The 27,887-nt window shown below is 37.3% G+C and overlaps 1 pseudogene; it reads left to right on the top strand.

The window, feature by feature from the left end:
* The first annotated feature begins 5,409 nt into the window (after nt 1–5,409).
* On the top strand, nt 5,410–5,763 carry LOC118586323 (annotated as a pseudogene).
* Nucleotides 5,764–27,887: the final 22,124 nt, after the last annotated feature.

Below are 27,887 nucleotides of genomic sequence, written 5' to 3'. Positions count from 1 at the left end.
ATGGAAGATTTAATTTTAGATTTTTGCACTGCTTACAGAATGATGTAACAACTGGCATTCACAACAACTGTACCTCTTTCTCCACAACCTTGTAACCATTTGCTGTCAAGTGTTTTGTTGGTCTTGAACATTCAGACTGAGGAGAGATTAAATCTCAAGGTTGTTTTAATTAACATTTCTCTGACTGCTAAGGATAATGAACACCTTTTGGGATACTACTCAGCCATTTTTATGTCTTCTGCTCCAAGCCCATTCTTTATTGGATCATTTGTTTCCTTGAAACTTTACTTCTTCAGCTATTTGCCTGTATGGTTATTTACCCTTTGTCTGATGTACAGCTGCAAATATTCTCCCTCTTCATTTTCTGAGCTTTTTCACTCAGCTGCTTATTTCCTTATCTGTACAAAAGTTTTTTTCTTCAGTTTATGAAGTCTCAGCTGTCAGTTACTGGTCTTAATTCTGAAGGAACTTAAGCCATATGGGCTAAGAATGCTTCCCACAAGAATCACACACTCACAATAATTCTAGCAAAAGACAGAAGGCAGAGTAGTCCAAGTGACTCCTAAAACAATATAATTTATTAATGTTCCTTTGCTGAAGACACCACACACTTAGGATACATGACTCAGATGACTAGAATTGGAAATGACACAAAAGTCTCCTTTCTGTGGTCTAGCTTTTATGTTCCAAGAAAATAGCATACAAGCTGCTATGTGACCGAAGCAGTTAAATATTCCTAGTGAACTGCAACACTTATGAACCACAGTAATCATCAATGAGGCAAAATAGTCACAAAAGTGAAAAATGTGGCAATTACATGTTGGTGGTAACTAACACTTGTATAATTAATTAGATTTGTGTTCCACTTAACTGACGAGAAATTATTCCTGGTACTAGAAACCTAGCTGCATTCACAGGACAAGAGATGTCATGGTCTTTAGAAACGAATCTACTGCCACGACTCTGCCAGAATAGCTCAGTTCCTTACTACATTCTAAATCTTATCTTTAAAGCCACGGATACTTGCAGCTGCCACATCTCACCAAAGAAGCCTATCTTTACAGAAATGGAGACAATCACAGACAACCATAACTGCTGGACACAACGTGAAGATCACTGAATTATAGCTACCCCAGACCCAACTGATACATCTATATTACAACTTCTACATCTCAAGCAACATCGCAGAAAAGGAGGCAGAGATATTGTGAGGCAGCATACTGGGAAGCCTGCTGTGAAACAGTCTCTCCTAGAAATGCTCGCATAAACCAGACTTGAGAAACAGCAATATCAGTTAATGTAATGAGACTGTTAATATATATTAAAATGTTAATGTACAAGGGGGGACATTTCACTGTGTCCTATTGGGAGCCATGTAGTCTGGTCTTGGATCAGCATATGACTACCTGTCCAATGAATTTCCTTGGGGCAAGCCATCTGTGGACGCAGACTATCACTTGGCAAGGACCAGTAGTCCATAGGACAGTGTAGAAATTTGCCAAATTCCTGCAGCTTGCAGGCTCTTTTCTCTTTCATTATATTGGTGATTCTTTGGGTAGTTTTTAGTTTTCCTTTGTCAGTCACACAGGCAACAGCTATCATTTCCCCTGAAAACTATTCTTTTTCAAACATTTCCCCCTAAGATTCAGCAGGGGGTTACTGTTTCTTAAATCTCTTATTTGGAATTGCTAACTATAAATCCCAACCCTGGAAATTTTTCTGACTCACTGGAGGTAGTTAGGTACATATGAGAAAACAATCCTTAGAACATTAACCATGTTTCCCAGTTCGGGAAAGAAGAGAAGGGCATGCATATACACACTAGGAAGAAAGCCTCAGGAATACAAATGGTGCCAACTGTTGAGAGTAAGTTCTCTGGACATCAAACACAGAATCATTGGTAGCATCTGGTATGCTCCAAGAGGAAAAAATACAATGTAAAATGTGGGATGGATAGATCCATCTTTACCATACACAGGAGCTTATATTGGTGGAAAAACTATGGTATAGTGAGATGGGAAAAGAGTGCTTTATCAAGGTCTGCCTTTTACAGAGAGACTGAGACATGAGACCCTCTTGTAGAAAAGGGAACTATATAAAATATATCTTGCAGACATGAAAGAATTATCTGTATTTGAATATTGTGCTCATGTCTATTACTTTTTAACTTTGTAACCATGAGTAGCCGTCGGCTAACATAAGTGGTGCAAGAGCAGGGTGGGTCCGGCTCAATATTTAGTTAAGTCTGAAAAAAAATGCTGAACTCTATGTCTAGAATAAGGTTCTTTGGGGTGGGAAAGTATATCTGAGAAAGCAAAAAGGGGGAAAAGAGGGGCTTTCATAATAATAATGATGTATTCCTTAAATTGTGATGTACTTTTTAAAGTTAAAAATAGAAGCCAGTAATAGTTCGTGTTACCCTGGTAAGAAAAACTCTGTTTAAGCACAGAAAAGATGGCCTGAGTTATTTGGGGCCACTTGAGCACAACCCACTTGGTGGTCAGAAGATTTTCTTACACGGACACCCCTTTCCTGTCTCAGGACCTGAAGCCAAGCCAGGGCTGTACCCAGGCAATGTCCTACTCCTAAACAAAGAATTATAGGCAACTAATGACTTCTGGGAAGAGAAGCATCCTCTTCTCTATGGATGAACCCGATTATGGGTTGCCAAATGCAGAGTGGTGAGCCTTGAAACCATATACACACCAATAAAAACAGACCTAGAAAACTTTATATTATATAGTTATATTATATAGTTTTATATATTTGTGCACACACATGTGACAAATATAATTAAAGGAAAAGAGGCTATCTTGAGAGCAGAGGGCATTGGATAGGCTCATGGGAGGGACTGGGGAGAGGAAAGATTGGGGACGTGATATAAATCCATTTCAGTTAAAAGCATTAATGTAAAGACAGCAGAATACTATATAAATTATGTAAACACATGGAAGAGAAATTTTCATGTTAGAAATTAACAACAGCTATGTAAGTTAAAAACTTTTTTCTAATCTGTTAGCCTATCATAAACTTATAAACTAAAAGAAACCTTAATTCAAAGATTTTGCAAAACCAGAGAATTTAAATACAAAATTTTAAATGCAAATATTTTTAAAAGTCCACTCAATTTGGTTAAGAAATACTATCATTTAGAACAATTAGAATTTAAGAGGCAATTTCTAGCAATTTTCATCTTTCAGCATGATTAATGAGGCAATAAAATTCAGGAGCTGAGTGGGGTCGAGTTCACTCAGGAGATGAGCCAGATGATACATAAAACTAGGCAATGGCTTAGAGAAGTCATATGCTACCCTGTATAGTAAACTGGCTTGTAATGAATTATCTATTTGTATGACCCATATAATCTACACCTTTGCTACTGTAGTCTACAGTTAGAACAGAACAGGATTTCTTAGCTTTTTGTACTTAGTAGAATGTCAACATAGAGTATTTTTCTGTGAAGAACAAGTGGAAAAATTTAAGTGGATCTCTAAAGTATCATTGCCTAAAGTATCAATTGTGATGGGGATATACACACATTTTAGCAAGTGGTTTGCACAAACATGACTTCAATAAGTATAAATCCAATCAATACTTTAAAGCATTTGTCAGCAGACTAAATCACACTCACAGATTGCATCAATTTTTGTGATTTAAGAATTTCAAAGTTTTAATTGCTGCCGGGCGGTGGTGGAGCATGCCTTTAATCCCAGCACTCGGGAGGCAGAGGCAGGCGGATCTCTGTGAGTTCGAGGCCAGCCTGGTCTCCAAAGCGAGTTCAGGAAAGGCGCAAAACTACACAGAGAAACCCTATCTCGAAAAACCAAAAAAAAAAAAAAAAAAAAAAAAAGGAATTTCAAAAATACATTGGTCCAATTTCATGTCTATTGCTATGAAAAAAGACCTTGACAAAAGTTGACTTAGGGAATGAACAGACACCTTCTCACATGCTGCCTTTGTGTTCGGCCTTGGTTTCCCCACTCTTTTTTCTTTTCTTCTTTTTAAAATTATATTTGTGTTTTAATTTTACACATCAGCCATGGGTTCCCCTGTCCTTCTCCCTCCTACCCCTCCCCCCACCTTCCCCCCAATCCCCTCCCCTCCATTCCCACTTGGGCTTACACAGTGACACTTTGCTCAGCCTGGAAGGAGGGGACTGGACCTGCCTGTACTGAATCCACCAGGTTGAAATGAATCCCCAGGGGAGTCTTGGCCCTGGAGGAGATGGATTTCTCCACTCTTACATAGCTCAGGACACTCTGCCTACTGAATAGTACCAGGCATACTTAATTATGATAATAATTACATCACAAAATACCCAGAGCTGAATTGTTTTAAAGGAAAAATGATATAAAGCTCATAGCTTACACGTCTGGTGTCTGGAGTTTCCAAATAGCATGGCTCACAGAGTTCTAGTAAAGATTCCCGGTCTACATCACAACACAGCAACAAATGGAAAGAAACTTGCTGCATCCAGAAGACGAACAGAAAGGTTCTATGGCAAGATAGAAAGCAAGATACTGGGGAAAGATAAACTTACTCTTTGTGTGATAATCACATTGCATTCAAACATAAGAAACCCAGTTCTATTGAGAGGCATTAATCCACTCATGACCTAGAGGCTCCATGGCCTTATTCATTTCGGAAAGGGTCCACCTTTTAAATTTCCTATACCTCAATTCTGCTATACTGGAGAACTAGCTTCCTCCACATAATCCACAGAGGACATATCATACCTGGCCACAGTGTGATTATTCTTTCAGAAAGTCTTCTAGGAGCTATGCCATCTAATCTCATGAATACCTATGTCCTTATACTATTCTTCCTGAACTCATGAGCTTGTAAATCTGAACATTTAAATCCATCTAGAAACATGACTTGCTATATTTGCCTGTGAAGGGACCAATGCTGAGTTTGGAATAGCATTTTTTTATGAGAATCCCTGAAACAGATTTTAGAAATGTTAAAAGGGACGATTCAGCAGGTAAAGGCACTGACTGTCAAGCCTGATGACCTGAGTTCACTCTCTCAGAACCAAATAGTGAAAGAAGAAATGGAATATCTACATATTGTCCTCTAACTTCCAAATATGTGCACTGGCACGTGCTTTCTTTTCTTTCCAAACACACAATAATTAAATAAGTGTAATATAAGGAACATGCAAAGAAAACTATTTTCTACACAATTTATGTTGACTTTGTAGCTGCAAAGACTGGAGAGTGGAAGGCCACATTCCCATGTTTCTGACATGCTTTTTCTGTGATCTGCACACTAAATGCAAAGTTACTCTCTTCTCTGTTTTGCTCCTAGCAATGTAAGTTTTGGAGTTTAGAATATACCAAGATAGTTAAAATTCCCACACAAGCTTTCCTCTTCCTCTTCCGCGCATGGTGCTTAGAGGCACTCAGAATGGCCCAGCGTTTGACACACCATCGTAGGCTTTCCGAAAACACAGCCTCTAACAAAACTAGGCTGTCTCGAACCCCTGGCAACAGGATTGTTTACCTTTATACCAAGAAGGTTGGAAAAGCACCTAAATCCGCATGCAGTGTGTGCCCAGGCAGGCTTTGAGGGGTTCGTGCTGTGAGACCAAAAGTCCTTATGAGGTTGTCTAAGACAAAGAAGCATGTCAGTAGGGCCTAAGGTAGGTCCATGTGTGCCAAGTGTGTCCGTGACAGGATCAAGTGGGCTTTCCTTATTGAGGAGCAGAAAATTGTTGTGAAGGTGTTGAATGCACAAGCACAGAGTCAGAAATCAAAATAAATATGCAGCTTTTTTAAATAAAAAAAAAAAATCCCCACACAAGATGCCAAGCCTGTAGCCACCATCTTGTGGATGAGATACAATTTTGGCAAGGAGGACAGAATGACAGTCCATGGAGCAAAACATCAGCAAAACACCTTAGGCACTGGACAACAGTGATTGCTGCTGAATTCCATCCTTGCCATTTCAGGATTTTTCTATGCTATAAATTCTTTGACTTATTTTTTTAAAAATATTCTGGTTGGCAGCCTGAAAGGATTTACATTCTTCACTGAACTCAAATTGATACCTACTTTTTGTGATTGTTTTTATTACATGTAGTTTCTCAAATGAGATAATAGTCTTATGAAGGACCTTTATTTAGTCATCTTTCATTCACATTTTCATGTCTAACAACATTCTTTTGATTTGTATATCCCAAAACGGCCTGATGTTCAATATAGGGGCTCCAATAAATATTCATTTAATTGATAAATAGTAAATATGTAATGTCTTAGTCATGTGCATAACATTTTTCATTCACTATTTTTTTCTTATTTTATTTTACATTTTTTTATTGAAAATAATTTTTGTCATGCAATATTTTCTGATTATCATCTCTCCTCCCTCAATTCCTCTCCACTTCTCCACCCACCCAAATCCATACCCTTTCTCTTTCACATTATAATATAAACAGGCATCTAAAAATAATAATAAATTAAAAAAAACTATAAATTAAAAACAAGCAATTTAGAACAGAACAACAACAACAACAAAATGGAAGAAAAGGGGACGAAGAAAAAGCATGAGAAACACATACAAAGGCAGAGAGACACACATTTGGATACACAGAAATCCCATAAAACCATGAACATTAAAAACCATAATATTTACAAAGAAATTATAAGGTTTTATTTTTAAGGTTTGACAAAGCATAAGACAAAGAACCTCAAAAGTGCCATTGAATTCATTTTGTGTAAGCCATATACTGCTTGGCATAGTTCCTGCCCTTAGGAGTGTTTTTTTGTTTGTTTGTTTGTTTTTTGTTTTTGTTTGCTTGTTTGTTATTTAAAATTTTTTATTTCCTTTTACATACCAACTCCTGTTCTGTCTCCCTCCCTTTCTCCTTCTTCCACCTGCCTATTCCCATTCTACCCCTATCTCCTCTTTATAGAGGGTAAGACCTTCCTTAGGTAGTCAACACAGGCTGGCATACCAAGTTGGGGCCTGGCCTAGTTCCTCCTCCTTGCATCAAGGCTGAGTAAGGCATCGCACCATAGGGAATGTGTTGTCCTATATACAAATGATAAATGGGCTCAGAAAGAAATTAGAGAAATATCACCCTTTACAATAGTCACAATAATATAAAATACCTAAAAAACTCTAACTCAGCAAGTAAAAGACATGTAAGACAAGAACTTTAAGACTTTGAAGGAAGAAATTAAAAAAAGATATCAGAAAATGGAAAAATATCCCATGTTCTTGGATAGGTGTAATCAACGTAGTAGAAATGACAATCTTACTCAAAGCAATCTACAGATTCAGTGTAATCCCGATCAAAATCCCAATGCAATTCTTCACAGACCTTAAAAAAAAAACAATACTCAACTTCATATGGAGAAACAAAACCCCAGGATAGCAAATAGAATCCTGTACAACAAAACAACCTCAGGAGGCTTCATGATCCCTGACTTCAAGCTCTAGTATAGAGCTATAATAATAAAAATAGTTTGGTATTGGCATAAAAAGAGACATGTTGATCAATGGAATCTAATTGAAGACCCTGACATTAATCCACACACCAACAAATGCCTGGTTTTTGACAAAGAAGCCAAAATTATACAATGGAAAAAAAGCATCTTCAACAAATGGTGCTGGCATAACTGGATATCTACATGTAGAAGAATGCAAAACATCCATATCTATGGCAATGCACAAAATTCAAGTCTAAATGGATCATAGACCTCAACATATATTCAGTTACACTGAACCTCACAGAAGAGAAAATGAGAAGTAGCCTTGAATGCATTGGCATAGGAGACCACTTCTTATATATAACACCAGTAGCACAGATACTGAGAGCAACAATTAATAAATGGCATTTCTGGAAACTGAGAAGCTCTTCAAGGCAAAGGACACTGTCAATAAGACAAAAAAGCAGCCTACAGAATGGGAAGACTTTTTTTTTCCTTTTTTTTATTTATTATATTTGTGTTTTAATTTTATACATCAGCCATGGGTTCCCCTGTTCTCCCTCTCCCATCCCCACCCCCACCTTGCCCCCAGTCCCTCCCTTCCATTTCCATCTCTTCCAGGGCCAAGACTCCCCTGGGGATTCATATCAACCTGGTGGATTCAGCACAGGCAGGTCCAGTCCCCTCTTTCCAGGCTGAGCAAAGTGTCCCTGTGTAAGCCCAAGGTTCCAAACAGCCAGCTCATGCACTAAGGACAAGTCTGGGTCCCACTGCCTCAGTGCCTCCCAAACAGTTCAAGTTATTCAATTGTTTCACTTATCCAGAAGGCCTGCTCCAGCTGTGGGCTTCACAGCCCCTGGGTCATAATTCATGTGTTTCCATTTGTTTGGCTATTTGTCCCTGTGCTCTTCCAATCTTGGTCCCAACAATTCACACTCTCACAGTCCCTCCTCTTTCTTGACAAGTGGACTCCTGGAGCTCCACCTGGGGCCTGGCCAAGAATCTCTGAATCCACTTCCATCAGTTATTGGATGAGAGTTCAAGCACGACTGTTAGGGTGTTTGGCCATCTGATCACCAAACTAGGTCAGATCAGGCTTTTTCTCGACCATTGCCAGCAGTCTACAGAGGATGTATCATTGTAGATTTCTGGGGACCTCTCCAGTACTCTGCCTATTCCTGTACTCATGTGGTCATCATTTATCATGGTCTATTACTCCTTGTTCTCCCTTTCTGTTCTTGATCCAGATGGGATCTCCTGATCCCCTAAGCTTTCTTTCCCTTGAACCTTGCCCTTCATTACTCCCACTGTTGTCCAGGTTGTTCATGCAGATCACATCCATTTCTCTGTCATTGGGCGATCCCTGTGTCTTTCCTAGGGTCCTGTTTTCTAGGTAGCCTCCCTGGAGTTGTATAGCGGTCTAGTCATCTTTGGTTTACATCTAGTATCCTACTCTGAGTGAGTACATACCATGCTTGTTTTTCTGAGTCTTGGTTACCTCACTCAGGATGATTTTTTTCTAGATCCATCCATTTGCCTGACAAATGATGTCATTGTTTTTCTCTGCTGAGTAGTACTCCATTGTGTATATGTATCATATTTTCTTTATCCATTCTTCAGTTGAAGGGCATCTAGGTTGTTTCCAGGTTCTGGCTATTACAAACAATGCTGATATGAACATAGCTGAGCAAATGCCCTTGTGGTATGATTGAACATTCCTTGATTATATGCCCAAGAGTGCTACAGCTGGGTCTTGGGGGAGATGGATTCCCAATTTTCCAAGGAAGCGCCATATTGATTTCCAAAGTGGCTGTACAAGCTTGCATTCCAACGAGCAGTGGAGGAGAGTTCCCCTTGCTCCACATCCTCTCCAGCATAAGCTGTCTTCTGTGTTTTTGATCTTAGCCATTCTGACAGGTGTAAGGTGGTATTTCAGAGTAATTTTGATTTGCATTTCCCCGATAATTATATGGCTGGTTAGCTCAGTTTGTTAGAATGTGGGAAAGTTTTTTTTTTACCAACCCCACATCTAATAGAGGGCTAATCTCCAAAACAAATAAAGAACTCAAGAAACTAGACAGCAAAATATTAAGTAATCCAAATAAAAAATGGGCTACAAACTATAGAAATGATCCCTGAAAGTATAGTCTTTGATCCTGGAGGACATGGGAATGGAGGGGAGGGGTTGGGGGAAGGCAGGGGTGGTGGTGGGAGGGGGGAGGACAGGGGAACCCATGGCTGATGTAAAAAATTTAAAACACATAATAATAAAGAAAAAAATTATTTGTTAAAAAAATGGGCTACAGAGCTAAACAGAGAATTCTCCACAGAAGGATCTCAAATGGCTGAAAGACTTTTAAGGAAATGTTCAACATCCTTTGCCATCAGGAGAATGCAAATCAAAACAACTCTAGGATACCATCTTATACCTGTAAGAATGGTTAAGATCAAAAACACTGAAGACAGATTATGTTGGAGAGGATGTGGAGCAAGGGGAACACTCCTCTACTGTTGGTAGGAGTGCAAACTTGTACAGCCACTCTGGAAATCAGTATGGCGGTATCTCAGAAAATTGGCAATCAACCTACCTCAAGACCCAGCAATACCACTCAGGGGCATATACCCAAAAGATGCTCAACCACATCACAAAGACATTTGCTCAACTATGTTCATAGCAACATTATTTGTAATAGCCAGAACCTGGAAACAACCTAGATGCCTTTCAACAGAAAAATGGGTAAAGAAAATGTGATACATTTACACAATGGAGTATTATGCAGCAGTGAAAAACAGTGCCATCATGAAATTTGTAGGTAAATGGATGGAACTAGAAAAAAATCATCCCGAGTGAAGTAACCCAGAACCAGAAAGACAAACATGGTAATATTCATAAGTGAATATTAGATGAAAAACAAAGGATAACCAGGCTACAATCCATAACCCCAGAGAAACAAGGTAAAGAGAAGGACACTAGGGGGGACACACATGGGTTACCCCAGGATGGGGAAAGGGTTAATATCTCCTGGGTAGAATGGGGGGAGGTAGTAGAGCAGAGGGGATAGGAGGTGGGAACATGAGGGCTTGGTATGGCCAAGTTGGGGAAGGGTTGGAGAGGGAAGAGCTATGAAAGAGATATCTTGGTAGAGTGTACCACTAAGGGGATGTGGAGAAATCTGCAGATAGGGAAAACCCCAGGAACTCACAAGATTGTCCCCAGCTAAGACTCATAGCAATGGTGGAAGGGTGCTTAAACTAGCCTCCCCCCCCAGATTGGTGACGACCATAATTGTTGTCATAGAACCTGCATCCAGTGACTGCAATGGCCAAGCTCCTGGAGTTCAAATGAAGAGAGGGAGGAAGGATTATAAGAGCAAGGGGGAGGGTCAGAATCATGAAGGTAAAGAAAAGAAAACATAGAGATAGCTGACCTAAGCTAGTGGGAACTCATGAACTAAGAGTGGTTTATAAACCTCATGAGACTCTGTTGGAGGAAACTAGTTTCTCATTTGTGAGCAGTTATTAATTATAGATAGCTTCTGGTTTGGGATTAGGGGCTTGTGTTCAATTCTCCTTCAGCCTGAGACTCTGTCTACCCTATACCTGTGCAGAACCTGTGCATGCTGCTACCGTCTCTGAAAGTTTATAAGTGCATCATATTTGTTGGCTCTCTCTAGAAAGCCTTGTCTGCTTATTTTTCTCCATCCCCACTGGCTCTTACAATTGTTCTGTCTCCTATTCTGTATAGTCTCCTGGTCTCTGAGTGGAAGAGTTTGATGAAGACATCCCATTTAGGACTTAGTGTTCCAAGGTCTCTTATTCTCTGCACATTGTCCAATGTGGGTTTCTGTGTTTGTTCCCATCTGCTGCAGGATCTCTTATTGCATTCCATCCATGCAAATACTATGTATTACTTTCCATTTCACACATAACGAACTACATAATGTTTAGATTCAGTAACTGGTCTAAGGTTGTGCAGTATTAATTATGAAGGTAAATTGAGGCAAGTTGATTGAATAACTTCTACTATTCATCAGTCCTCAGGAATCTGTAATATGGTTAGTGAATATACCATAGAGAGACCTCAGGTAGTACTTAGTTAGTTTCTACAATGCATCTACAGGGTCAGAGGTGACATGTCTGAGGAAGACATAAGAGGATGATCAGAGTTGGGGACGATGAAAATGACAAATAATGATGCTATGGGCAGAAATAAATGTATACACTAGCCAGAAACCAAAAGAGATTTCAGACAGAAATCCCAATGACCAAATGGGAACTATTATCAACCTGAATCAATGAGGTGTAAAACTAATCAAGGGGGCATAAAAGTTCTGCCATGAAGGTCCAGGTATATGTATAAGGGAGTTAGCATGTCTCCTGTGGAGTACGAGACACATTTGCAGCATCTGAGAACTGGCAAGAAGACGATTTTTAAACAGTTAGAGGTTATTGATGGGAGTGGGTAGAATCTAGAGATAAAACAGGAGGCATCCAACAATTCAATGTGTTATTTTCCTATTTGATATCCTAGAATCTACTGCATATGCCTTATAAGATAACATTTTTTTCTTTCATTTATTTATTTATATTTAACCAACTAGAACTGAGCCTAATTAATATGTATGTCAGAGAGATACAATCACCTACTAAGAATTTAAAATAATGTTTTTTTCCTTATTCTTTAGGGGAAAGCATAAACTGTATAACTCTGGGAACATAAAAATGCTTGCCCTGTGCCTTCACAACTGTATATAATTGCAGGTCAATCTAACATCCTGTTCCATCTCAAACATTCGAGTTCTAATTTTCACAGACATCTCTGATGTTGCTTGTTTTGCTATATACACTTATTATTCCCAATTCTCCTGCTTTTCCTTAAGGGAGCAAGTAGTGAAATGTGAAAAACTACCTAAGCAGGCAGAAAAATGCTTCTGCAATCTTTAACCATGAAGACACAGCATTGGAACAATTTTTTTCTTAAATTTAATGAGAGGTAACTATTTTTTCTGTATTTTTATTATGTTGTAGTGATGTTTCATTTTCTTTCCTTTTCTTTCCAATGACTGTTTCACCCTGAGAGCAGTGTTCTCTCCTGAGGGCCAGACACTGACATTTCTGTGGATTTAATCTATATGTTCAAGGACACATCAAAGGTTAAGTAAATTCCATTTTTAATGCCATGATCACTAAATTGGAAATGTTAGCAGCTTTAAGTTTTGACAACTCTGGCCCTTCATTTTGAATAAAGATTGTCTCAATGTTGTAAGATATCAGATGCTGCACCCTATGATTAGGCTTATAATTCTACAGGATGGTGTTTTCCAAACACTTTTGATGTATCTTTGACTAAGTTTAAAATAAAACGTTCCTAAACACATTTTACCAATTGAAAATATGTACATTTTTTTACTTTTACTTTTAAGATTATTATATGATTACATTTCTCTAGTCCATTCCCTCTCCCCAAACCCTCCCAATTACAGTACCTCTTCCTGCTCTTTTTCAAAATCACAGTGCTTTTTTATTAATTGCTATTCAATGCATACATGTGTATGCTTATATATATATATATATTTTTATTTTTAAAATTAAATATGTAATAAGAGGTAGCCAAACTGTTTTTTTCTAGGATTGTAATTAGGACAATCCATTTGAGAAGAGAATTTTACAATTTATGTAAGCAATTAAGCCTACCTCAGTGATCTTTTGGTCTTACCAGAACGAAGTTATTGTCTACTGTTAGCTTACTTACCATCAACCTCATGCTGCCTTTTCTGCTGAGTGACTTTGCAAAGGCAGACCAAAATGAAAGCAAAAGTAATGGAAGCATTTGTTACACCTGAGTATAAGTCCAGGTAACCTCGACGGCCAGGGAACGTTGATCTGTAGTTACACCACAGGATGTTCCTATTTATAGAAAGATATCGCAAGTTAAACGCAGAAGAAAATGGCTCATGAATCCAATAAAATTTGGAATGCACAACTGCCTGCAATATCAGGGGATTTTTCACCCAATATGTTTGCCAACAAATCAATAACAAGAGTAAATCCTTCTGCATAGTGGGCAATCAAATTCTCCATAACAGATACTCCTGCCTAAATTAATAGAATCCCAGAAGTGCTCTATGTGTTTCAAAGCCAATACCACTGAGGTTTAAAATTCAGATGTGATAAGCAGAGGATGTTTCTTAATACTGTCTCAAATAAAAGAAAATTATGTGAAGACTTTGAGTTAAATGTTCCCATGCTGAGTGGCCTCAATTTAAATTGATTTTGTCTCCAGATGGCATGGTTCCCATTGTCCATATCTTTTACAGGGTGAAGAAAGTACCAAACATATCTAAAAGTATTGCCAACTTCCCCACAATGGATGACTGTAATTGTTTGCTGTAAAGATTGTACTGGATAACATAGCTCATTGAGATAGCTGTCATAACTCATGTGCTCAGCATAAGTGGAAGAGACCTCCCTCCCTGGAGCTTATTTAGCCATCCAGAAGAAAATCAGTAGTTCCTCTTGCATTTCTCAACACCCTCAGACATTTATTGCATTATTTACTCAATATTCCTTCTGTTGCTTGACTATGAAGTAAGGACCTAACAAACTCTTTATTGACCAAATATGAATGCTGTAGTGAAAAAGCAATAGAGCATATATATGATTTGTGTTCTATTTAAAATATAAAGTTACTTTGAAGGTTGTGAACTAAATGGGAAGGTAAACATTGAAAGAAAAATTATGCTAAAATTTCGTTTTATCTGACAGATCCAGAGTTTTCCAATATCTCAGCAGCATGCTAGGCAATCTAGAAATATTTTTTTAAATAGCTGTACAAAAGTTTGTTTTTAACAGCTATTATCGTTCAATAATGGCAATAGGTACCAGAGATGTCGGTGGAAAAGCCAATATACCCACCTTTAAAGAAATCACTCGTAAAAGAGACATGCTCTCAGAAATCTTTAAAATTATTGACAATGTATTTAATGTATTATTTATTTATTTATTTTATTGTTCAACACTGATATGTGGAATAAAATAAATCTAATGTTACATTCAAATAACCGATTACTTCCCTCTTAGAACAAGAACTACAATTACATGACTAACTTAACACATTTAAGGACATGACCTATGACTCCATATTTGAGAAAAGTCTCTTTATGCATGTGTGGCACTTTAATACTCTTGTTAGTTATATGAAAGAAAAGAGAGAGAAAAAAGAGTGTGAGGCATTAAGAAAGTTTGAGGAGATATAAAATGCAATAAAAGTATATACTCTAAGGTGTTTACGTCCTCCTGAAGACATGTACACACCCTTGTACGTTATTGCTCCTTACATGACAAAAAGGAGAAGGAATGAGCCTAGATGTCCATTGGCTGCTGAACAACTGATGAGTGTGCTTAGGAACAAATCTAACCAACTAAGTGAAAAGATCTCACCAGTAAAACTCATAAAACTAAAGAAATTGAAGACACTGAGGAAAGATTAGTGTTATAACTCAAAATAGAATTATCTCCTTGTTTTGAAAGATCAATCATTAATCTATGGCACTAATTTAAAGGTTGTAGGACCTTTAGAAGTTTGATACTTTCTGATTAAGTTAGGTCACTAGAGAAGTGTGGTGATATTTTGTGCTCTAACAAATAAAGCTTGCCTGGAGATCAGAGTGCAGAACTAGCTACTAGAGGCCAGGCAGTGGTGGCACACACCTTTAATCAGTCCTAGCACTTGGGATCCCATATATATAACACAATTTCCTTAAAACGTTGCTTTGTCATTGAGCCTTAATTTGATATTTTGTTTCTTATCTCAGTTGAATTAAATTACAACTTCTCAGCACTTTCTACCTATTCAAACATCACTCTTTTCATAGCATTAATTACATTGCAATGTATTGTTAGGATTGGATTTCTATTATCTTAGTAGTTTGCTCTGCTTATTTTCTTTCTTTCCTTTTTTAGTTTTTGTTTTTGTTTATGTTGTTGTTTTGAGACAAGGTCTCAATATGGACACCTTGGCTGGCCTGCAACTCCCTATATAGATTAGCCTGGGCTTTGTAGTTACATAGACTTGTGTCACCTAGTCAGGCATGATTTACATCTTGTTTGTTTACCACATTTTCTTCTTTGTGTACAGCTCTATTCCATGGATTTAGAATAGAACTTGAAGAATCATAGAAAATAAAATGTAATTCTTGAGTAAATTAATGACACACTTTAAAAATCCACAGTAAATTTAATTTAAAAGAATTAAATAGTAGTATATTTAGACAAGTCACACTATAGCAATTCACAATTTAATGAATGTTACTTTAGACAAAACATGCTTGCTGTTGATAATTTACAATGCCTTGATTGATTTGCTTATGCAGTTCAATCGATTTGATTCCAACAAGGGAGCACATATGTTGTAATTAGTGCTGTGATCTAGTTCAATTTTGAGTGAGGCGATAAAAAGAAAATAGATCTAATTTTGTCAAATGCACTAGGCTTTTAAAATTATCTCTTATTGCTAGGGAATGTTAATTAAAGAAGGCCAGTCTTTGAGAGTTAACCATTTCAATGGGTGCTATGGGGTGCATCAGAAATTGTAAAATGCTACGTAAAATTTAAAAGGAAGAATTGATGTATTTGAGAATCCAAGTTTTCCAAAGTGGGAGGGAAAGGGTAGCATGATGATGGTTCATTTGAATGGTCCATTCTATTGTAATATATTCTCAGTGTGATATACTACCACTTGTTGATTAAGAAAAGTCATATGCATTACCAGTATTTAATAGAAAAAATAAGAATTTAGTTTGAAGCCAAAATAAAATTTAAGGAGCAAAAGAGTGGAAGCACGCACCAATGCTTATCATTTTGCATAAAAAAATTAGAAAACAGATAAATGTAAATAATTAATGAAGAGAACGTGTAAAAAGTTGTCAGATATTTTCTGATTAACCTTTTGACAACCAATCATAATATTGGTGAGAGTAGCAGGAAGAACAAATGCATTATTTGGCTTCTTGGCTGTAACAAACACAAATAAGAAATAAGAAATCCTCTCATACAGAAAAAGGCTTGGAAACCTCATGGTCTCAGAGGTCCTAGCCTGTCAGTCATTTGTACTGTTGCTTTCATGCCTTGGACACACAGCTCATCACAGTGGGGGTCAGAAGGAGAGTGAAACCGCATGCCTCATCGTGAGAAACTGATTAAAGCTTTTCCAACCCACATGTGACACAAAAAATGGATCTGCTAATTTAGCTGAAATGTTATGAAGTATGTGCTATTGGGTTGCAACTCATTATGGAAATTCCATGAATACTTCCCACTGTGATATCTCTTCAGAGACATCTGTTCACCTTCTACCAAAAGGATTTTTAGTTCAACAATAAAACTGTAAATACATCCAACATCTGTAAAAAGATATTTACCCACCAATTCAGGAAAACCTAGGCTTTCCGAGGAAGTTTGTTCCCTTACAGTATTACTGAAGACTTGTGTCATGGATTGCTCTCACATGGTTCTATAAGAAAATTAACAATTATTGTCAAGATTGTATCATCATTATTATCTAAATTTGAAATTATTATACAAATTCCAATCACTATTAGAGATTCATTAAAGCTCAAAAAAAAATTCCCCATAGAATTGATGGTTGTTTTGGCAACCTACTAGCCTTTGAAGGCTATGACTCATACTGAAATAATTAGTGGAAGGACAGTTGCATGTTAGATGCTGTGTCTTTCCTTGGAATTTCACCTTCCACAGCATTTAAAGTTCTTGGAGTTCCACTGATGATGTTCTCACACTATGCATGCTCAAAAATTCACTGACAGTACACATCTGTGCCTACCCTCTCCATTATGACAATGTTCAGAATACTTCCCATATTTCTGAAGGATTGAACTGTATCTTCAGACTCTTACAAAGCTGCATGACTTATGTGTGGCCTGACATGATCCTACCTTGCAAAATAAAAAGAGTACAATTCACCATCTACATCCTGGAAGCAGAATACTGTCAGTATCCTTCCTGTCTCATAGGTAAATTAACAAAATGGAGGCATTTCTACAGTGATGAGTGAGAAGATACAACCTAGATAGCGGCCATGGGATCTCTTTTCCTCTTCTGCCTTTACAACCCAAAGAAATTCTTTTGAACTGGGGAGGTTTCTCTTTTTCTTTCTTTCTTTTTTTTTTTTATAATATATGGACTATGTTTTGTCATTGCTATCTTTTTTAGACAACAACAAATATGCATGGAAGCAATCACAAGATGGAGGAGAATCATTATTTTCAATGTTGTATAGAGTCTTGATTACATTTCATAAAACGGCATGCAGAAAAAGAAGATAGATACCACAATGTTAATTTATTACAACTCTGAAATATGGCAAGTCTCAAAGAACCAGAAAGCACTGGACCTCAGATGCAGCCAGGCTGTACAGGACCCCTCCTCTCCCAGTGCATTAATCTTTCCCACTGGGCTCAGAGGGGCATCAACATTCAGCATAGGATAGCTTCCACTAACAGAAAATTGAGCTAAGGTATAACTCAAAGCAAAAATCTACTTGTCATTCATGGAGAAGTATAGGAGGTACCTGGGAGAGAATTAAAGGGAGAGAAAGTTGCACACATGGCCTTGAAAATTCTCTGTAAATTCAAGTGGCCATAGCTATTTGTTTGCTTTAGTGTTGGATTGATTTTTCTGTTGGTGTTTTTCTTTGCTTCATCACCTCTAGGGTGCCTGCCTGCTGAGGTTGTAGAACTTTGTAGAGAGTGTAACTTGAGCTACTCATGAAACTCTTTTACCTGCCATTGTGTTTCACCAGTTATGAAGCTTTGGCTACACTGGTTTTCAAATGGGATGAACTTGGTCACAGGCTCTGAGTGATCTCCCATTATGATTGGGTCCACATGGGGTTTCCAGGTGAAATGAAGCAAGGCTGCTTTATTTTTATTCCTCTTTCTGAATCTTCAACAAAAAATAAAATTATGGCTGGCTCATCTATTTTGGGAACTGAAAAGTTATTTCTGAGAACCAGGTAAAAAGAACACATAAAAACCACACGGTCCCTAGTCTTCTCCTTTCTATTCCCTGATTTCCTCATTGAGTTATCTTATTTTTATTTTTAATTCACAGTATGTTATTTTTTAACATCTTAAATTTTGAAATAACATCTTAAATTTTAAAATAAAATAAGATAGAAATGCAAAAACTGAAAAAAAAAACCACCAGAATTTCCTTTAAGGCCATATTCTTAGTGATGTGAAGAACTTCCACTATGCTCCAACTCTTGAATTTTTCACATCACCCAACAGTACCAAACTGGACCAAAGGCTAGACACAAAGTCCATTAGAGACATTAAGACATTAAAGGTCCGACTTATAACCGGGCTCAACATAATAATTACTATAGTCAACTAACGACAGTTGAGAGGAAAATTACTTTTCCCAAGGATGAAGGCATAAATTGGTTACATAACACTGTATAAGTCAGCCCTGACATTATATACATATAAGCAACACCAAATGGATTCAGCAGTTCAGCAGGTTGTATTGATGTATTTATATATTTATATGTGTGTGTGTGTGTGTGTGTGTATGTTTATGTATGTGACCATACTGATTAAATAAATGGGACCTTGAATTTGAGAGAGAGAGAGAGAGCCAATGAAAAGTGTTATAGGGAAGAAAGAATGGGGGGTATGTAATTATATTTTAATTTAAATAAATATTTGAAAATAAAATGAATAAAAAATGTTTGTAGTAAGAATTAACTACATGAAGAGAGTTCAAGGAAATGGAAAACAATTAAAGCAATATAGTTATTTAATATGCTTATTTAAGCAATATATTTGATATTGTCATTACATATCTGTGAAGCGAGTGAGAGACTTGAGCAAAAACACACACAATTTGCTATTACTGATGGTTAAAAATACACTGGATTACCAGTTACTGATGGAAGAATGAAAGTTTTCATTACACATTTTTATCTTAAAATGATGACTAACAAATAACTTTATTGCCTTGTATTATAAAGCATTCGACAGATTCCAAAGTGCCTAAGGGTAAATGCCTTGCTTGGTGCTTGTAATAGCATTGTGATGGAGGTGGAAACAGTAGCATCATCATTAGTTAACTAGACATGAACATCCAAATGGGGAGTGGTCTACTTTCTAACATTGGGATGCTTATTTGTATTTCACAGATAAGGAACTTTAGAATTATAAGCATCATGACAGAAAAGAATTATGTAGAACCAAGCACATTGTCACTGTAAAAACACTGGATGAATGTCACAGGATAATGAGAAATTAAAATAGCCATAAATCTACATAAAAAACTAGATTTATTAATTTCATTATTTACTTCATTTTGTATTATAAATGTATTTTTGTAATTGTCTTGATGTTATTTGACTGAGAGCACAGATGGCCTTAGCCAGTGTGGCTATGAAAAATGTATCATGTACTCATGAAGGTGGAGATGTGGCCATGTAGATACTATGTAGATCAGTTCTTACAAATTCACAAAAGAATTATAGATGTTTCACTTGAAGGCAGTGAACATGCAAAAAGATTGCGTATCTGCAAAGTAGGCTGCAGGCCAATGAGCAGATAGCCTAAGAAAGCCCCTTTTTAATCATGAAAATGAAAATCTCTATAAAACATAAAGCTGGAACAAACCAAAGAAACAGCATCATGAAAAAAGACAATATGATTGAGTGACTGGTGATCTGTAAGCAGATCCAAACTTGCTGAAGTTAGGGCAGAAATTTTAATTGTTTGGCTGAAATTTACTAGATGGTAGGTAAATGTATATTTTGTATTGACCATCTCTATATAGATACTATCAAAACTGGGAAAGACATAGAGGTTATATATAGATTCATATTTAAGTATTATTTTTCAGTCTCAATATTTTTAGTGACTTATTTGGCATCAGTCAAACTCTTATCATTTTTATAGATTTAATTTGGGTTTTATAATTATCAACTTTAAATTATTAGATTTGGGACTGAAGAGATGGCTCAGTACTTAAGAATGGGCACGGCTCTTGAGGAAGACTTGGTTTCTAGCAAGAAAAGCTCACAGACACTTATAACTACAGGTTCATGGGATTGATTGCCTTCTTGCCTCTGAAAGCACACACATGCACCTGTTCATATATAGACACACACATGTACATACATGTATAAATAAATGAAATGCTTAAAAAAAAACTTTGGCTTTAAGCAAAATGAGTTTTGACAGATTTTTGCTAGATTAAATAATTTTGATATTCAAAACATATGCACATGAAGTTATCATGTGACACAAGAATTCTAGATTTAAAAGACTTCCAGTTAAAATAAAGTATCCTTAGTTTCCAAAAGAATATTTTAGCTGTGTTTGAAACTTCGAAAAGGAGCTAGAGGTTTCAAAATTTAGAGTTACTCTTACTGGGTTTTAGCATTTAGGTTTATGATGCTGTAGGACTTTTCACTACTCCTGACACAAGCTTTTGTTCTGCTCTCCGACCCACACTTTGAGACATCATCTACTGTGAAATTCTCAGGACTGCATATCTAAAGGACTCAATGTGTCCTGCATCACTGGGTGCACTAATTCCCATTACCTCTCAGTGCCTTCCTGTTGATAATCACGGTATGTAAATAAACAGGCTACACCTCTTCTCTATTCTTTCAATAATAGTATTTTACTCATGCCTTTCAACATGTCTAGAACCAGTGATGTTCTGTGAAGCCAAAGTAAAGTTAAAAAGAAAAGAATAAAAGTAACATTTAAAAAGCAAGATTTGTTCTGACAACACTGAGACCCCGTAACCTGGCCCATAGTTCCCATAGTGGTTGCGTGGGAATGCTCTGCTTGCTCCATGAGCAGCAGCACAACTAGAGCATGTGAACAGCGGATTGCATTGGGGATCAAAGCTTGCAATGTGGTACTGCAGAAATAAGTGGAGGAGAAGTGAGTCTAAAGGAGCGAGAAGAAAACCAGACAGAACAAAGGAAAAATAAAACAATGACTGGGAGGTCTACAACAGGGCCAATTGTTTTGTTTTGTTTCTGAAGGAGAAATTCTGGACTTTGAATAGTTTCAAGGGAGATCAGAATATGAGATCCAGACTAAAAATTGAGGCAAAAGCTTACAAAATTAAGGAGCATGATGTAAGAATGAAAATAAACACAACTTTGGAGTGTTAGCTGACTTTGGTACATGATAATTTGTTAGTTTACATTCTAATTGTTAATAATGAACATAGTGGCTTACACTTTTGGAAGAATTTTATAGACTTATAATATTTTATAAGCCAGAAACTACTGTTATTTAGTATTTGTTGATAATTGGAAACCTGAGGCTCACCTTTCACCCAAGGAGAGACTGCAGGCCTTGGTAATACCGAGTTTGCAGACAGATGAGAAAGCTCAGTGAACTCTGCACAGACTCCTGAGCAAAGAACATTGGGAAATAACACACACATGGCATTTTATACTACTTAAGTTTGTGGGAGTTTTAGAAAATTAGAAACCTAACATGCATTGATTCTTAAAGCATGGCATCCTACGAAGTATCTTAGAAATAGTATGTTAAGTGATTCTGAAGTAAACAAGTGTAAGAAACTGCTGTAGTGATACAACACTGCCATCCAACCAACTCTTGGGGCCCTAACTTTAACATATAGGACGTTTTCCAGAGAGCATGTTTGGTTTTCGTCTCTAGGTAAGCTGCAACTGGACTCCTTCCTGGATGTTTTCTTTTGCTTTGTTTATGATATTTCCTTCGGATTTGGGGAAGGAAAGAAGAAAAGTCACTAAATGATTCTAGTTTGGGATTAAAATGTGTCATAATATTTTTGATAGTGGTAATCATACAATGATTTTTAGGGACATGTAAGCTTTGCATTTGGCCTATGTACTAGCAAAGTGTGCTTGTAGAATGCTGTATTTTCAAATGCTGTATGTGAAATCCCACAGCTAATGGGACTTTCTGATGAAAAACTGAAGCTTTTCTTCTGAGCACAGGAAAATGTATGCTCACTCTTGCCATCTATATCCAACACAAGATTTCCAAGTTTACCAGAATGTTTTAATGCATTAAAGAGAAAAGCAAAAAATAAAATTATGGTTATGAACATTTGATGCTGTATATACACTTATATGCACTTATATCATATATATGTATATATATATATATATATATATATATATGATAATTTTATTTGAAAGCAATTCTAAAGACTATTAGGAAACTATTAAAATTAATGAAGTTAGGGACAATAGACACTCTCACTATAACACAAGAATGTGAAAGCAAGAAAGCCTAGGAAAACCGAGTGTTCACATTTCTCTAATCACGGGAAAACTTAGAAAACTTGCTTTCACTGAAAACCTTTCATTGCAAACAACTCATTCCATTGCACCACAATATAGCTTGTTACTTCCCCACTTGTGAAGTTTCTGTAACTGTTGCCAAATCCAATGGACAATTTCTTCATTAATGCCTTAACACTGGGCTCTTTGATACCACCTATTGCCCCTAGATACTGTTTCCTCCTTTAGTTTTTGAGAAGCCAAATACCCCAAACATCTGCCTTGTCTAGGCCAGTCTTGCTCTACCTTTAGATGTCACTTTTGTCAGGATTTCTAGCTTTGACTTCTTTTCCCTCCTTTCATCGATCCATCCTACAGGGAAGCATCTATCTACTTTGCCTTGCAATGTTCCTGATCACCGATAGCCCCTGTCATTCAGCGCCACAGACATTTTCTAACAGAAGTCAGGATCCACTTCGCACCCCACAAACATGTATCTGGATCATGTTTGGTGTGGCTTAAGGATATTTATTCAATGAATCTTCTGGTTCGGGGTGCTTGATAGTGAAGATTGCTTCTTGTATTACAGATGTTTCTTTCAGAGCAATAAGCAATAGTGATGAGGCTCCCCTGAACAGTAAAGAATGTGTTTAAAATGTGCCCATAATTATTCTTTTTTAAAAAAATCTTATATATAAAACATTCAAGTGGGGTGGCTCACTTACAATTTCAGACTAAAGTTCATTATTGTCATGATGGAGAGCATGGCTATGTGCAGGCAGACATGGTGCCAGATACCACCAAGTGTCTGAGTCAACAACTTGCTCTTGCCTATAAGGTGTAGGACTCTCAGATCCATATTTATTCTTAAGAAGCAGTTTTAGATAAAATTATTAAGTAAGTAATTTAACTGTCTTTAAATTAATTTCTTTTTAGTGATTATGTTCATTAGTTTTGTGACAACTTGACACAAACTGGAATCATTTGGAAGGGGGGAAAATTAACTGAGGAAATGTCCCCACAAGACTGGCCTATAAGTAAATCTTGGAAGCAATTTCTTGATTAATGATTGACCTTAGAGGACCCAAGACAATGGGCAGTGCCACCTTTCAGGGGCTGGTCCTCAGTGATATAAGGAAACAGACTGAATAAGCTATGAGAAATCAACACCAGAAAGATGCACTCCTCCATGGCTTCTGCATCAGTTCCCGCTTCCTGGTACCTACCTTAAGTCCTTGTCCTGACTTCCCTTCAAGATGGTCTAGCCCTTTTCTCCCCAAGTTGTTATGGATTTTGATGTTGTACCACTGCATTAGAAACCCTAAGACATTGTTCCAATTTCCAAAATCATAGTGGCCTCAAATTAACCCTTAACCCATAGAATATAATTCCAAGGTGGCAGAGTAACTAGTTATGATCAACCAATTTATTGCTGCATTATAAACCAATCAAATGTAAATACCCTATAATTTTCTCGATCATCTGAGATTTTCTGTAGACTTACTATATCCATATTTGAGTTATCTCCACACCATGGTTAGATCAAAGCTCCTTAGTTCTAGTACTCCTTTAGCCAGTAGGCTGACAGATATAGCTTGATTAATGACAATTTGTTGTAGCTTCAGGAGTATATGGACTGCTACATGTATGCAGGGGAAGAGAAAAGGGAAACAATGCCAGTGAGGGAAACCATTTGCAAAAGAGGTGGCATTGACAATTGAAGGAGCAGAGAGGAAAATGAACCAATCAGAGACTAAGGGGACAACACTATAGTTAGTAACCTAAGATATAATACATTTTCTATCAGCCTAAAATACTATGCTAGCTAAGAGTGCAAACTGGAGTTTTAATAGAAAAAGCACAGAAACTGCAATCTCAACTTACTGAAGTGATTTCTAGAGAACTTTTCAAAAAGAAAGTAAGCCCTGCTAGCACTGAGATGGATTCTGTTAGATGTGTAAAGCACATTAAATTAAAGGACATTCAATGGCAGACTAGCTGCCAGGGGCCTGAATAAATTTAGCCTACGTGTTTGGTTTTCCCTGATTTTTAGCAATGTGAACTAATATACTTTGGTGTAGGCCAATTTCACATGAAAATCCAAGTTTTTAGTAATGCTATACCCTACTTCTATGCACAGAGAGTCTTCTTGTCTGAGTGGCTGTTCTGTTAAAGGAGCTTCAGACTTTTCAGGTGAGTCCAGATCTCACAGTGCCATGTTGCGTTTTTACTCAAAGAAGTCTGTTAGTTCCTATTTCCCATTGAGTTTTTGTGTCCTATGAGAGAAGAAGATCCTGTTTCTTTGCTATGCATATGTAGTTCTAATCTCACCAACATCATTTATTAAAGAATACCTTGTGTACAATGCATATATGTTCTTAAAAAATGGAGAAATGAAAGATACACAAAAGAAAATATGCTTCATGAAAGAAAAGAGAAAAACTATTTGTGAGGACTATTTTTTTGTGCAATATACAAGTGAGAAACGATGGTGCTCTAGAAGACACATAGTAAGAAGGTATCCTCAGGACTTTCAAAAAGCTTTGCAACTTGAGATGCTTTCCTTTGCTGCTGCTTATCTGCATAGTTCTTAGTCTGTAACATTAAAATGTTCCAAAAGTTTGGTCACCCCAAACTGTCACTCTCAATTCCTAGCTGAAAAAAAAATATTATTTTCTTTTTTTTTTTTTTAAAAATTAGTTTAATTTTACATATCAGCCATGGATTCCCCTGTCCTCCCTCCTTCCTACCTTCCCCCCAGCCTACTCCCCTCATTCCCATGTCCTCCAGGACAAAGACTCCCCTGCGGATTCAGCTCAACCTGGTAGATTCAGTACAGGCAGGTCCAGTCCCCCTCTCCCAGGCTGAGCAAAGTGTCCCTGCATAGGCCCCAGATTCCAAACAGCCAGCTCACGCACTAAGGACAGGTCCTGGTCCCACTGCCTGGGTGCCTCCCAAACAGTTCAAGCTAATCAACTGTCTTACTTATCCAGAGGGCTTGGTCCAGTTGGGGGCTCCTCAGCTATTGGTTCATAGTTCATGTGTAGCAGGAATCTTAAAAGGTCTTATTAATTAACTCACACCTGAGGCCAGTTATTGGGGTGAATGCTGGAAGATCAGAGAGACAGAACAAGCCACAGCTTCCTCACCTCGCCAGTTCCTCAGCTGGTCTTGTTTCCTCAGACTGCAAGCTTCTGAGTCTTCATCCAAATCGAGATATCAGCTGAACTGTGCTGCTCCAAAGCCTAAAAGCTTAACCAGCCAAATTCTTAACTAGCTCTGGTACCTAGTTCTCACACCTTACATGTCTTTCTGTTCTCTGCTATCACTCCCTGGGATTAAAGGCTCACTTTCTGGGATTAAATGTGTGAGTCACCAGGCCTGGCTGTTTCCAATGTGGCCTTGAACTCTCAGAGATCTGCCTGGCTCTGCCTCCCCAGTGCTGGGATTAAAAGCGTGTGGTACCACTGCCTATCCTCATGTTTAATATTGTGGCCATCCTGTTCTCTGTACCCAGATAAGTAAGTTTATTTCAGGGAACACACAATATTTCGGCAACATAATACCACCACATTCATGTGTTTCCATTAGTTTGGCTATTTGTCCCTGTGCTTTTTCCAAACTTGGTCTCAACAATTCTCACTCATATAATCCCTCCTCTTTGTTGCCAATTGGAGTCCTGGAGCTCCACCTGGGGCCTGGCCAAGGATCTCTGTATCCTCTTCGCTCAGTCATTGGATGAGATTTCTAGCATGACAGGGTGTTTGGCCATCCGATCACAAGAGTAGGTCAGTTTGGGCTTTCTCTTGACCATTGCCAGTAGTCTACAGTGGAGGTATCATTGTGGATTTCTGGGGGCCTCTCTAGCACTTTGCTTCTTCCTATTCCCATGTGGTCTTCATTTATCATGGTCTCTTTTTCCTGGTTCTCCCTCTCTGTTCTTGGTCCAGCTGAGATTTCTGCTCCCCTAAGCTCTCTTTCCCTCCACCCTTGCCCTTCATTGCCCCCACTCATGTTATGAGTGTCTTCACTATTAGAAATAATCCATGTTAAAACTAGTGTATTCAAACAAGAGAGAAAGTCAGTTGACAGCCATTTTGGTTATGACTCTCCTACAGCATCAACATCAGTCATAGAAAATGTGGGTTTGTAAGGGAGTGTATTACAACTATCAGTGTACCAAGAAATACCTCACATTGGACTAAGTTATTTAAATATATATGAGTCAAACAATGCTAGGAAACAAGAAAGAATATGGTGTCCATTATAATTAAAAAATTATTTAGTCTGTGATAGTCAGTGTATTCATTCATCCATAGATATGATGAATTGTAAAATCAGGATGAACCTATGGGAGATTATGTATATAAACCAGGGTATGTATTTAGGCTTTTAGCGTGTGTGTGTGTGTGTGTGTGTGTGTGTGTGTGTGTGTGTATGGCTAAATATGTATGTGTGTATATGTATGTATATATGTATACATATGTACATATATACAAAGATTATGCATTTATAAAGTAAACCCTAAAACTTTGAGCACTAATATATACTAATTTCCTAGTGGGAAGAAGAGAGAAAGGAAATTCTCAATCCCAGAAATGTCCCCGAACTAAACATGAAATACTGTAAGATGCTCAGTCTCACAGGATTAGTGTTCATCAGTCAGTAAAAAGTAACTAAGCTTGTATGTGAGACCAAGTCACTGAAAATAAATCCGTATGGGGCCAGACATATACTTAGAATAAAGCTTGAACTTAAAAATAGTTATGGACTGTTTTATAATTATAAATTTAATTTGTTGATAATTTTAAAGGATCAAGTAAGTCACTGATTATCCTTTCTGTAAACAAAGCCAACCTTCAGGGGAAAAACCAAGATCAAACACTAAAAATCCCAGAAAATCCCCCTCTATATTAAGAACATAGCTCCTTGCCATTTGTAATAACGCACAGTTTGGGTATCACTATTAAGATGCAGAGGCTTTGGGCGTGTGTTCAGACCTCATAGTTGTGTCTACCAGAGCATTTTAGAATCCAGATATTATAGGAAATATTACTAGCATATGAAAATATGATAAATATTATAATAAACTATTAAGATTATGATTAAAGTTTTCAAAATAGTTTATTGTATAACTGATTGCTTAT

The sequence above is a fragment of the Onychomys torridus genome, chromosome 6 (genome assembly GCF_903995425.1).
Source record: "Onychomys torridus chromosome 6, mOncTor1.1, whole genome shotgun sequence".
In the NCBI taxonomy this organism is placed as follows: domain Eukaryota; kingdom Metazoa; phylum Chordata; class Mammalia; order Rodentia; family Cricetidae; genus Onychomys; species Onychomys torridus.
The sequence above is the reverse complement of the archived record's forward strand: the minus strand, read 5'-3'. Positions and strand labels throughout refer to the sequence as shown.